The sequence below is a fragment of the Benincasa hispida genome, chromosome 2 (genome assembly GCF_027475165.1).
Source record: "Benincasa hispida cultivar pf3 chromosome 2, pf3_genome.v1.1, whole genome shotgun sequence".
Classification (NCBI taxonomy): Eukaryota; Viridiplantae; Streptophyta; class Magnoliopsida; order Cucurbitales; family Cucurbitaceae; genus Benincasa; species Benincasa hispida.
The window spans coordinates 50,622,779-50,635,236 of NC_143479.1; the positions used below are offsets into that span (position 1 = coordinate 50,622,779).

At 29.8% G+C, this 12,458-nt stretch overlaps 1 pseudogene; it reads left to right on the forward strand.

Moving 5' to 3' along the window:
* Positions 1–481: 481 nt before the first annotated feature.
* LOC120071577 (beta-glucosidase 12-like) lies at positions 482–9,441 on the forward strand (annotated as a pseudogene).
* Positions 9,442–12,458: the final 3,017 nt, after the last annotated feature.

Sequence of the window (12,458 nt, forward strand, 5' to 3'; positions counted from 1 at the left end):
GAATGACTTTACAGCTGTTGTGAACAACGTTGGGCTGCTTGTAGGTGGGCTACAGATTGTAGATCATTGGGCTGGGAAGTTGGGCTTTGGTTCTCCTTCACAAAAAGTTTATGTTGATGGGTGAAAGAAAATTTAATAGTATATTATTAGTCTGAACACAGGACTTTCGAAACCACCTGTTCAGATACCAACTTAAATCACCATTGACCCAAAGGCTTAAACGAATAGATGAAGGTAAAATGTAATATTACATTATCTAACAATACACGAGTTATTCTTGTCATAACCGATTAGTTTCGACATAGAATCTGGTCACGTTAATCTAATAATTAGATCTCACAAATATAATAATAGAAGTAATATAATAATGATAATGAAGCTTGCAAGATTTGCTTGCAAAGCTTGGCATCATCTCCATGTATAAATAGGGTATGTAGGGCCAGAAAAAGAGTAGTCTCATCTCCAAAACAAAAACTAGGGGATGGCTTCCAAGCAAAGCCATAGCTTTCTTAGGTTTGTGTTTTTTGTTGGTTTAGTTGTAATTGCAAAGGCAAATGAACCCTCTAAACACCCAATTGATGTTGTGAGAAGAAGCAGCTTTCCCAAAGGTTTTGTTTTTGGCTCATCATCAGCTGCATATCAGGTGAGAAAAAAACTTGTATTATTTCATTTTTTTAAACAAAACTCTGAAATTATTTTTTTTTTTCAAATTCTGTTTTTAATTATTTTGTTTCTCATTTAAAAAATTAAAAACAAATTTCTTATTTTTGGGTAAAAATAAACAATAGGCTAAAATACCATTTTGTTTCTTGTACTTTGAAGTTTTTTCAATTTTAATCTCTCTACTTTCAAGAAATTTTAAATTTAGTTTGTATTGTTGATTTTTTTTTCCGAAAACTTTTTGTGAATTACTAGCGTTTTGAATCTAAAATTTACAAACATATTCATATATTATATTTAAATTATTTTTTATTATTTAGTCAATTTTGATAAAAAAAAAAAAGGTCAATTATAAGGGACTAAATTTAAGATTTATCACAAATACCAGAACTAAAATTGAATATTTGAAAGTATAGAGACTAAAATTGAACCAGTCTCAAAGTACATGGATCAAAATGTTATTTTATCGTATTAGAACAATGAAGTCCAAACAAGCATTTCGTCAAGAAAAGGGAAGAAAAATACAACTATCTAAAAATGGTGAACCCAAAGAATAACCATCTTACTGGGTACGTTGAAGGATCTCACATTGAAAAAAATAGAGAGTTCCCACAATTTATATAAGATACATAGATTATTCATTTTATTGCTCGTTAATTTTGAGATAAATTCATATTTATTTATTTCTTTATTATAATTGAAACCATGTTATCTAATACTTATAAAATGTTTAATGTATAATATAATTTTCATGAGAAGAAAACCCCATGATTTGCTATGTGTAAAAAGCATGATAAGTCGTTCCATAATTAGTTACAAATTTTTTTTAAATAATAACCTCAAATAGTACCTTTGGTTACAAATATTTATTATAGTATATATGTAGATATATATACATATATATTTGACATATTTTATACATTGTTCAAAATAAAACAAGTTTATATTATTCAGTTCCATTTGGTATGATTAGGAATCTAATTGTTTTCTTGGTTCAAAATGAAAGTGGAGATATAAAATCTTAAACATTTTAGATAAAGATATATGTCGTAACTAATTAACTATACGTTAAGATTGATATTATAATTTTTTTTTTAAGGAACAGTTGCAATATAACAATCAGACCCACAGTATTAGCATATATGACATAATGTAAAAAAATTTATAAGTATGACAAAATTTAGATAGTCTATCAGCGATAAACCATATTGTTAGTAGGAGTCTATTAGTGATAGACTATATAGACTTGGGTATATTTGTATCTTTTAAAAAATGATGTTATACCCTTGATTTTTATCTTTAAAAATACTACGAATTGCAATTATCCTTTTTTAAATATATTTTTTTAACATATGAAGACTAAATGAGGGGAAGAAGACATTCTATGAAATAAAGATTAAGAATGGAAATGTGTTTTTAAAGATAAAATAATGATTTGAAATTTCATTTTTGTTAGTTTTCATGAGTTTTTTTTTTTATTTACTTTTTTACTTTACTTATTTTTCTTTTTCTTTTTCTTTATTTCATTTTAAATTCTAAATCTTATTCATAATTAAATCAGTTTGAAGGTGCTGCTTCTGAAGATGGTAAAGGACCAAGTATTTGGGATAACTTCACTCACCAACACCCAGGTCTCTTTCATCTTAGCATATTTCTCATAGTTCACTCTATTTTTCAAAGGAGAATTTTCAAAAATAAAAAAATAAGAAAAATTATTTACACAAAATAGTAAAAAAAATTTCTTATTTGATAGAGATTGATATAAGTCTATCAGTGTCTATTACTGTCTATCAGTGATAAAAACCTATAGAAGTCTAATAAACGCTAATAGAAGTCTACCAATGTCTATTAGTTTTTTTTTCCTATTTCTATAAATAGTTTGACATTATTTCTATTTGCGAAAATTTTTCTTCAAATCAATTGTACGATATGAGGTGATTTTTTATACCATGTTTGAGCATAAAATATATGAGGAAGATATTTTAAATTATAAGAAATATCGAAACATGTACTATTTATATTTGTTAAGTACTAACTATTATGCTTAACAAGTTAAAATGAATTCAGATTATTTTAGCTAATATCATTAATTTAGTGTGATTATCTTCTTAGAAAAAAACTTAGAATTTCATTAAAAAAAATTAGTATTTACTTTCATAACGTATGTCCGTCCAATATCTACTTTCATAACGTATGTCCAAACAATGAAGTGAAGTTTCTTTTCAAAAAAAAAAAAAAAAAAATCAAGTTAGTTTTATTTAATAATAAAAATATATTTATGCCAATTGTCAATTTATGATAATCGAGGTGTTTGGGCGATGAGTGAAATTGTAAATTTAATGAATTATGAAATTTGGGAAATTGTGAATTTTCAGAGCCTTCAATATAAGGAGTTGGTTGGACATAAAATTGATGTCTTTTTCATCGTGGTTCCCACCAACTTTTTGAGACAGATAAGGAGTGAAGTTCGGAACTATACTTCATCAAACATTCTTACTCTTCTAATCTTTTGGATCAAACCTCAGTGAGGGAATGTCATAGTCGTAATATATGTTACTTCTAGTTTTACATCAAGTCATCTCCATTATTTTTTTTTCAAGAAAAATCATATTTATTTTTTAAAATATTGATGTCAACAAAAATGTAAAGGTTTCAATTTTACAAAATTGTCATTTTTACTATTCCTTTAAAAATGCTTAGTTTTTTGTTTTTTTTTTTTTTTAAAAAAAAAGAAATAATTAAGGGAACACGTTTTAAAAAAAAACTTATGAAATTATTTCTTTAAAATTGCAGAGAAAATTTATGATCATAGTAATGGAGATGTTGCCCTTGATCAATACCATCGCTATAAGGTAAACAGAGAAAAAATATGTTTAGGTTATATTATTTATTCTCGTAGTCATTTTTTTATAGTATATGTTTAAAAATTTATGTGAATATTTCATCATAATGCTGGAAGATGTTGCCCTTATGAAGAAAATTGGTTTTGATGCTTATCGATTCTCAATCTCTTGGTCTAGAGTTTTGTCAAGTAAGAGATATAAACTTTCAATTTATTTTTAAAAAATTGGGCTTAGTTCGTAAAAACATTCGTATAAAGTAGATAACAAAACAAGACAATTCATCGATAAAATGGATATTTATAAATTTGTATAAAAAAACGAAATAGTTATCAAACGGGTCTTATCTACTTACTATCTTTTTTTAATATTTTCTTGTAGAGGGAAAACTTAGTGACGGTGTGAACAAAAAAGAAATTGAATACTACAACAACCTCATCAATGAATTGCTTGCAAAGGGTGGGTATTGTTATAATATTTGGAAATGCATGGCGATCTTTAAATCGTACGGGTATAATTAATTTGATTTATATACTTTTTTTTAGTACAATTGGGATAGAAGAAATCAAATCGGAAACTTTGTAGTAACCAACACATTCGAATGTAAATTGAAGTAGGTTGGATTTCAAAATTTGATTAATATAATCACAACTTTGGATTTTAATTTGTAGGCATCCAACCCTATGTGACACTTTTTCATTGGGATACTCCCCAAGTTTTAGAAGATGAATATGGAGGGTTTTTGGGAAATCAAATTGTGTAAGTATGAAAATTTCATAATTTCTCTCATTCAATATTAAAATATCACATGGCATTTTAAGGGCAAAGAAATTGTTAATAAAATAAATACTTACAGTAAAGTTTACTTTTGAACTTGGGGTTTAAGTGAAAGCTAACTATCAACTATGGTAAGATTGTAAGTTTTCTTTTTAAATTCTTATCTATATTTTCTATTTTTAATTCTTTTAGAAGTCAATTTTATTCCCAACCTTCAACTTTGAGGATGTTTACTAATTAACTGTTAAGTTATTCTGATATTGGAATCAAATAAATCTTCATTGGTTGTTAATTAAAGAAGCTGATTAAGAAGTCGCATATTTTTTTAAATTTATTTTTTCACAATTTTAATCAAATTATTAATAAAAAATTTAGGCCCGTGTGTTAACTATTTGATGTTTTGATTTTGGTTTTTGAAAATTAAGTATATAAACATTGCTTTCACCTCTAAATTTCTTTCTTTGTTGCCTAACTTTTGTCAATGTTTTAAAAAACCAAGCAAAATTTTGAAAACTAAAAAAAGTAGGTCCCGCTTTGTAACTATTTGATTTTTTGTTTTTGGATTTAAAAAATGAAGCCTATTTTCTTCTAATTTCTTTACAATGATTTGCATCTTTCTTAGGTACAATTGTTGAATTCTTAGCCAAATTTCAAAAACAAAAACAAATTTTAAAAAGCTATTTTTTTAGTTTTCAAAATTTGGCCTGGTCTTATAAACCATTGGTAAAAAATAGATAATAAAGGAAGAAATTTGGAGATAGAGAAGTAGTGTCTTTAAAAACAAGAACAAAAAATCAAATGGTTACCAAATGAGGTTATGGTTTTTAAAGTTTTGTCTTTGAAATTTGGCTAAGATTCCGATTCTTGTATTTAAAAACAATGTAAACCATTGAAAGAATGTGAGAGATATACCTTTCCAGAACTAAAAACTAAAAACTAAATGTAAAATAGTTACCAAACGGGTCTTAAGTTTACATTTATAAATTACAATTGATTTTGGTATAAGTTTTCACTTTTTTCCCCCTTGAAACATAAGCTATACTAAAATTTTGTAAAATGAGCTATTGAATTTTAAAAGACGAAACATTTGGATGAAAATTCAACGCAATAATGTTAAAAATCAATTTTATAGGAATGACTTTCGAGACTTTGCCGAACTTTGCTTCAAAGAGTTCGGAGATAGAGTGAAGCATCGGATCACCTTAAATGAGCCATGGAGCTTTTGCATGGGAAGCTATGCCCAAGGAGCTAATGCCCCGGGTAGATGTTCTTCTGTGCAACCATTTAATTGTCTTGGTAGAAATTTGAGTATTGAACCGTACATTGTTGGTCAAATTCTTGCTCATGTTGCTGCCATCGAAGTGTACAAAACCAAATATCAGGTTTCTTAAATACTTACATGAACCGTTATTTGCTACTTCAGTTCCAATTCCCAACTTAGAATTAGAACTACAAACTTCAATGATTGAATTTAATTTGTAGGCTCATAAAAGAGGTGTGATTGGTATTACATTAGTGTCAATTTGGTATACTCTATATTCAAATAGTGAGGCAGATAAAAAGGCCGCAATTCGAACTCTTGATTTTGCTCTTGAACATATATATAATTATAAATGAATTTCCTAGGTTACAAGACTTTGTTTGATAATTATTTCATTTGTCGACTTTTAGTTTTGAAACTCGATCTATAAATATTATTTTTTTGGTTAATGATCCCATATTGGTGAAATGGAGAAAAAAACTTCACAATGGTTATTAACTACTTGATGCAAAATGAAAAAAGATATAATTCGATTCTAGAATTATTAACCCAAAAGAGATTGACACCATTTTAAGGAGACGTGTTGATGTTCCTACATTAGAAAATAGAAAGACCTCGCAGTAAAGTTTATTCGATGAATTACTTCTCTCATTGAAAATTAGTTTTGAGATAGAATCTCATGTTTATCTAATAATTTTCACTTCTTGATTTCTTTGTTTTATCATCTAATTTTTAGAAGTGTTTTAAAAAATCAATCTTAGGTCTCATATAATAACCATTTGATTTTCACCTTTCTTAAACATCATGAATTCATATACAAATTCTAAAAAAAAAAAAAAAAAAAAAAAAAATTCAAACACTAATTTTTTTCCTCAAAACTTACCTTGGTTTTTAAAAGCACTAGAAAAATAGTTATACAACAAAAACAAAGTAATCAACAATTAGGAATAATGTTTATAAGGGTCAAATTTTTAATAAGTATTTGACACTATAATTTATATCACTAGAAGAAAATAATCATTTCCTGGTGCTTGAAATTATTGGAAAATGGTGGAAAACGTGTCTGATGATCATCTCCCAACGATTATTTAGTTATTGGGAGTTTTGTCAAGATATACCCATCAGGAGACCATCACCCGATGCTCATATACATTCTGTCGGGAGTTATCTACTTCCGACAGATGTATATTTGCCGTCGGGAGTTCCTTCATCTCTCGACGATTCTTCTATCATCGGGAGTTTGATTTGGAAACTCAATTTCTTGAAATCAAACTCTCGATGATTTACCAATCATCAGGAGATAGTGGAACTCCCAACGCCGTTGTCAGGAAATCAAACTCTTATCCCTTTTCCATTTTACCTATAGCTCCTGACGATTATTATACGATATCTGGAGATCTTATATCTTCCGACAATCGCACTCCCAATAATATTTTTAGCATCTGGAGATCGTGTTTTCTTGTAGTGTTCGTCAAATATTATAATAAACTAAACTTAGTATATACTCATGGCAGGTTCTTGCATCCTCTAACCTATGGAGATTATCCACCTATTATGAGGGAACATGTGAAGGAGAGATTGACCAAATTTAAAAGGGAAGAAGTTGCCCTAATTAAAGGGTCCTTTGATTTCCTTGGATTAAATTACTACACTGCTAATTATGCAAAAGATAATCCCAAAGCACCTGGTCCACAACCAAGTTACTTGACAGATTATCGTGCTGATCTTACAAGTATGTATAAATTACTCTAAAACTGATCATAACTAGTCAATTATTAGAATAACTTGTCATAAAATAAGGTTTCCTTTTGCCTTCATATTACAAGGTTTGCAAGTATTTAGTTTTCCAGATTTGAAAACGTTTTTTCCGTCCTTATTTGGATTTGAAAACGTTTTTGTTTATTTAATTTGGATTTTGAAAACATTTTCTTTTATTTAGTGTAGATTAGAAAATTTGGTTCATTAAGACGTGATGTGAGTTCTTTAGATGCACTTTGTTTTTATATTGCTTTTCTCTCTATTTTTCATTCTCGTAGCATTAGCAAAGTTTTCATTTGATTCTAACACATCTCTTTAAGAGTAATAGATTAAAAATGATTTAACAACAAAATCGTGTCATAATTTGCGTTCAAAGTAGTGGTCATTCCACGAGCAACAATTTATTTGTTCAATAACTTTTTTAGTACGTTTGGGATAGGAGGATTTGAACCATAGACCTCGTGATTTTTAGGATACTCGAATGTCAATTGAGCTATGTTTGATTTGACAAATTCCTTTCCATCGTCTATAATAGTTTTAATTGTCTATTTGTTCTCAAGTCCAATCTGATTGATACAATGGCTAGCAATTGCAATTTTAGATTTTAAAGCATTTTGATTAGACATTTTGTAATGCTTGTTTGTGTCTTTCAGCTGATTGCAATGGAGTCTCAATTGGTCCGAAGGTAATTTGCATGCAAACGTTTTTTATTGATTGATTCGTACATTTGTGCTATCATTTATTATTATCTTATTTCAAATGTCGAATCTAGCTAACGATTAATTTTTATTACGTTACATATAGTTTAATGTAACTTCTTGGCTGGCGGTTTATCCTCAAGGCTTTAGAGATCTATTGATCTACACAACGACCAACTACAACGATCCAATTATCTATATCACAGAGAATGGTTTGTAATGAAACAAATACAAAGAAAAATATGTTTGATAAATTGCACATAATCACATTGTTTTTTTTTTTTTTTTTTCCCGAATGAACTAAAATCATATGTTGTAGGATACCTTGATATTGAAGGTCCCCACTTAAGGAAATGATCATGGATAGGCATAGAGTGAGATACCATCACTATCATTTGATGGCTCTTAAAGAAGCAATAAAGTAAGTATCAAGACAAAAGGATTAACGTTATGTCTCTCTTTTTTATATGCTATATAATTGAAAGAAACTTTTGTATTTCAATCCCATTAACTATTTTAAAATAGAAAAATTATTTTAAAGGATAAAATTGTTGAAAATATTTATAAATAATAACAAAATATTATAATTTGTCTATGATAGACTGTGATAAACTACTATCTGTATCTATTAAAGACAGAGATAGACACATAGAGTAGTCTATCAGTGAAATTTTGCTATATTTGTAAATATTTTGGTTCATTTTTATATATTTGAAAACAACTCTTTAAAAGACTTGGTGGATAATGACAAATTCTTCTATCTTTCTATCTCTCTCTCTCTTAAAAAAAGTTTTATTTGAATTTTTTTTTACTGTATATATAGCTGGAATGAGCTGTAAAAAAATGAATACAACTAAAGATACATCAATGTGTTGCTCTTGATTATAGTAACGATTTATTGGTTGAGAATCATACATGAACAAAAAAGTCAAGAGACATCATAATCTTTATAAGATACACGTGCTACTCCTGATCTCATAAACAATTGATTTTGAGATGAAATTGCATGTGCTCTTATATGGTCTTAGAGTTCATGAAGTCTAAACAAATATTGGGTAAAACAAAGGTTCTGATATAAGAAAGGTGAATGTAAAGAGACATCATTTTTAGAGAACATATCGAGGATTTTACGTTGAAAAAATTACATTCCCAACCTACATTTATCGTAACTAATTTGGTTTTAGATAGATGGTAAGCTCATTATCTAATAATATTAAATATATTTCTTATGGACTTCAAAATTTTCTCTTTTATGACATTTTTTGGAACTCGTTGTAGGGCTGGCGTAAGGGTGAAAGGATACTTTGCATGGTCATTGATGGATAACTTTGAATGGGCAAGCGGATACGTGATTCGTTTCGGCCTCACTTATATTGACTATAAAAACAATTTGAAGAGAATTCCGAAGCTTTCTGCCAAATGGTTCGAAAATTTCCTCAAAACTTGAAAATGATCCATCACATTGAATTATTGTCCCTCTTATTTGTTGCATTTGGATGTGCTTTAGTTTTATTAATAATTACGGAGGGTTTATTTTCTCATTTGAGATGAAATTTCATGTTTATCTATAACAGCTATTTAAAGCAACTAAAATATGTCCTAAAGAGAGGATTGTTTTCTTATGTATAATTTTGAGATCTATTTTGTGATGAATAATCATTATAGTTCTGGCTAGTTCTCTCATGGGTTGCTCTACTAGTTATTCCTTGTATGAATAATTATTGATTAATATCTGTTGGAATGTCTTGAATCTATTACCCGATGCTTTGAACGACAAAGTATGGTGTCTTGCTGACCGTTATTTACGTATTTGTCTATATACGTTGTTTATGTTTTTTATCCTAGGATTTAGAGAAGTGAGATATATAAACCCTCTAACCATAGAAGCTCCAATAGTATGTAATCTGAATTATCCTCTCTAATAAAACAAATTTCCTCACTACTACAGAAATTTGATTACTTGACGTTTTTCCAATGTCAAGTAAAGGGTATACTTGACACTTATAAAAACGTCAACTATTCGAGTGTCAAGTATAGTGTGATAACTTGACTACGAAAAAACGTCAAATAATATGTTTCTTGATACAATTTTCGTGTCAAGTAAGATAATACACTTGACATTAGTGGTATGTCAAGTTTATTCGAGTGTTAAGTATAGTGTGATAAACTTTGACGTTTTTTATGTGTCAAGTATATGTCTTTTTGTTTTCAAATTAAATGTCCCAATCGATATTCTCATTTTCTACCTTGTATTCCAATAATATAATTACATCAAATAAATAAACATTATACATTTAAGATCTATCAACTCAATATATTCACTAAAAATCCATATGTTCAACTATGAACGCTCCTCACATAAATTACAACAATATTTCTCTTTCACATGTACATGTACAAAATAAAATCTCAACTATTTCTTTTGTATACAAAACTCAACTTTCAACAAACACAAAAGTGATAAATTGTTTAATATATAACCTCTCAACAAAGTACATTATTTAATCTATTGAGCTTTGAAGACTAAAGATCGAGAACTAAGGGTTAGGCAAGCCATGTTTATGAAAGTCAACCTACAAAATAGAATAAAGGGCGATTATATCAAATTTCAAAATATATAAATAAGTGTTAAAATACAACAACGTAATCGAACCTACAAAAATTTTAATAATAATGGTTACAAAAACCAAATTCTAGCAACTATGTAATAATTCCAAAAGAGTTTCAAGGCCTTAATACCTATCAAAACATCCAAACATCGTTAACTTTGTTGGATAGTGGCTCCAATCCCTTGAAATCTTTAAATTGAACATCAAAATTGAAAATAACTCAATTATTAGACCAATACTTCAATGAGTAACAAAGAACTATTAATACTAACCTTCAAACTTACCAAAACCTTGCCAAGATCGGTCTCAAACCTATTGGACAACAACTCAACTCCTTCCAACACTTCAATCTAACACCAAAAAAGTGACAGGTATTACTAAGTTAATGTCAAAACTTATTGAATGTTCACATTTCAAATAAAACCATCAACACCAACCAAAATATTGTGGGCAACAATGGAACAAACCCAATATCAAACAACAAACAAGATATACTCATATACTTATCGAAAATCTTACCGAAATCAATATCAACCTGTTAGACAGCACATTAATGTTCTCTGAATCTTGAATCTAAAGCCAAATCACAAAGAGCATCAATCAATTTGGGTAAAAAAAACTTATGGGAAAATCTTACCGAAATCAATATCAACATGTTGGACAACACATTAATGTTCTCCGAATCTTGAATCTAAAGCCAAATCACAAAGAGCATCAATCAATTTAGGTAAAAAAAACTTATGGGTATTCAAAAATTGCCAAGAAACCCACTAAAGTAATCAAAACTCACCAAAATAACCAAAATCTTACTCAAACATACAAGATTTCAGTGAGATGGAGTATAGATCTGACGAGATAGAGTGAAGCCCACACTTGAACAGATCTGTTACAAAGCTAGACCTCAACGAAGATGTGGACGACCTCGACGACAACAAGCGGGTTTGGTTGGACCAACTTGACTCATGCAACGGAAGCGGTTGGGGGCGTTCGGCTACAGATCTGGTCAGAATTGAAGCGACAGAAGCGACAGAAGTGACGGAAGCGTTCGACTATAAATCTGGGCGTGGCTGAAGTGACGGAAGCGGTTGGGGGCATTCGACTACAAATCTGGACGGGGCAGAAGACTCACGAACGACGTGCACAGCTGGCCAACTGGCATGGCTGAGCAGACGAGGAAGAGGGTTGGCGCGGCTGAGCAAACAATGGAATGAAAAACTCAATAACAACAGCACGAACGGAGGTGAGGGCAGAATGAAGGCTGACGACGGCTAGGGCGCACGAAAGAAGAAAAAAAATTGGGGGGAAGGGGAAGGTCGTGAATAAGAATGTGAAGGAGGAGAGAAAGTTTTAGGTCGTGAATGAGAATGTGAAGGAGGAGAGAAAGTTTTAATTTGAGAGAGGGAAATGTTATTTTATTTGAAAATTTTGGTAGGAGGGAAACCAAATTTGAGAGGGAAATGAAAATTAAAGTCTTTACACAGTCGCTGAATAAAAAATAAAGTTTCTACACGATCGCTGAGTAATACTAGACGATCGTTGAGCTCGGCTACATGATCGCTTAGCTCTGCTACACGATCGCTGAGTAACAAAATATTATACGATTGCCTACCCAATGCTATACGATCGCCTACTAAATGCTATACGATTGCTGAGCTCGGCTACATAATCGTTTAGCTCTGCTACACAATCGCTGAGTAACAAAGTGTTATACGATCGCCTACCCAATGCTATACGATCGCCTACCAAATGCTACAAAATCACTGAGCTCGGTTACACGATTGCTTAGCTCGACTACACGATCGCTGAGTAACAAAATGTTATATGATCGCCTACCAAATGCTATACGATCGCCTAC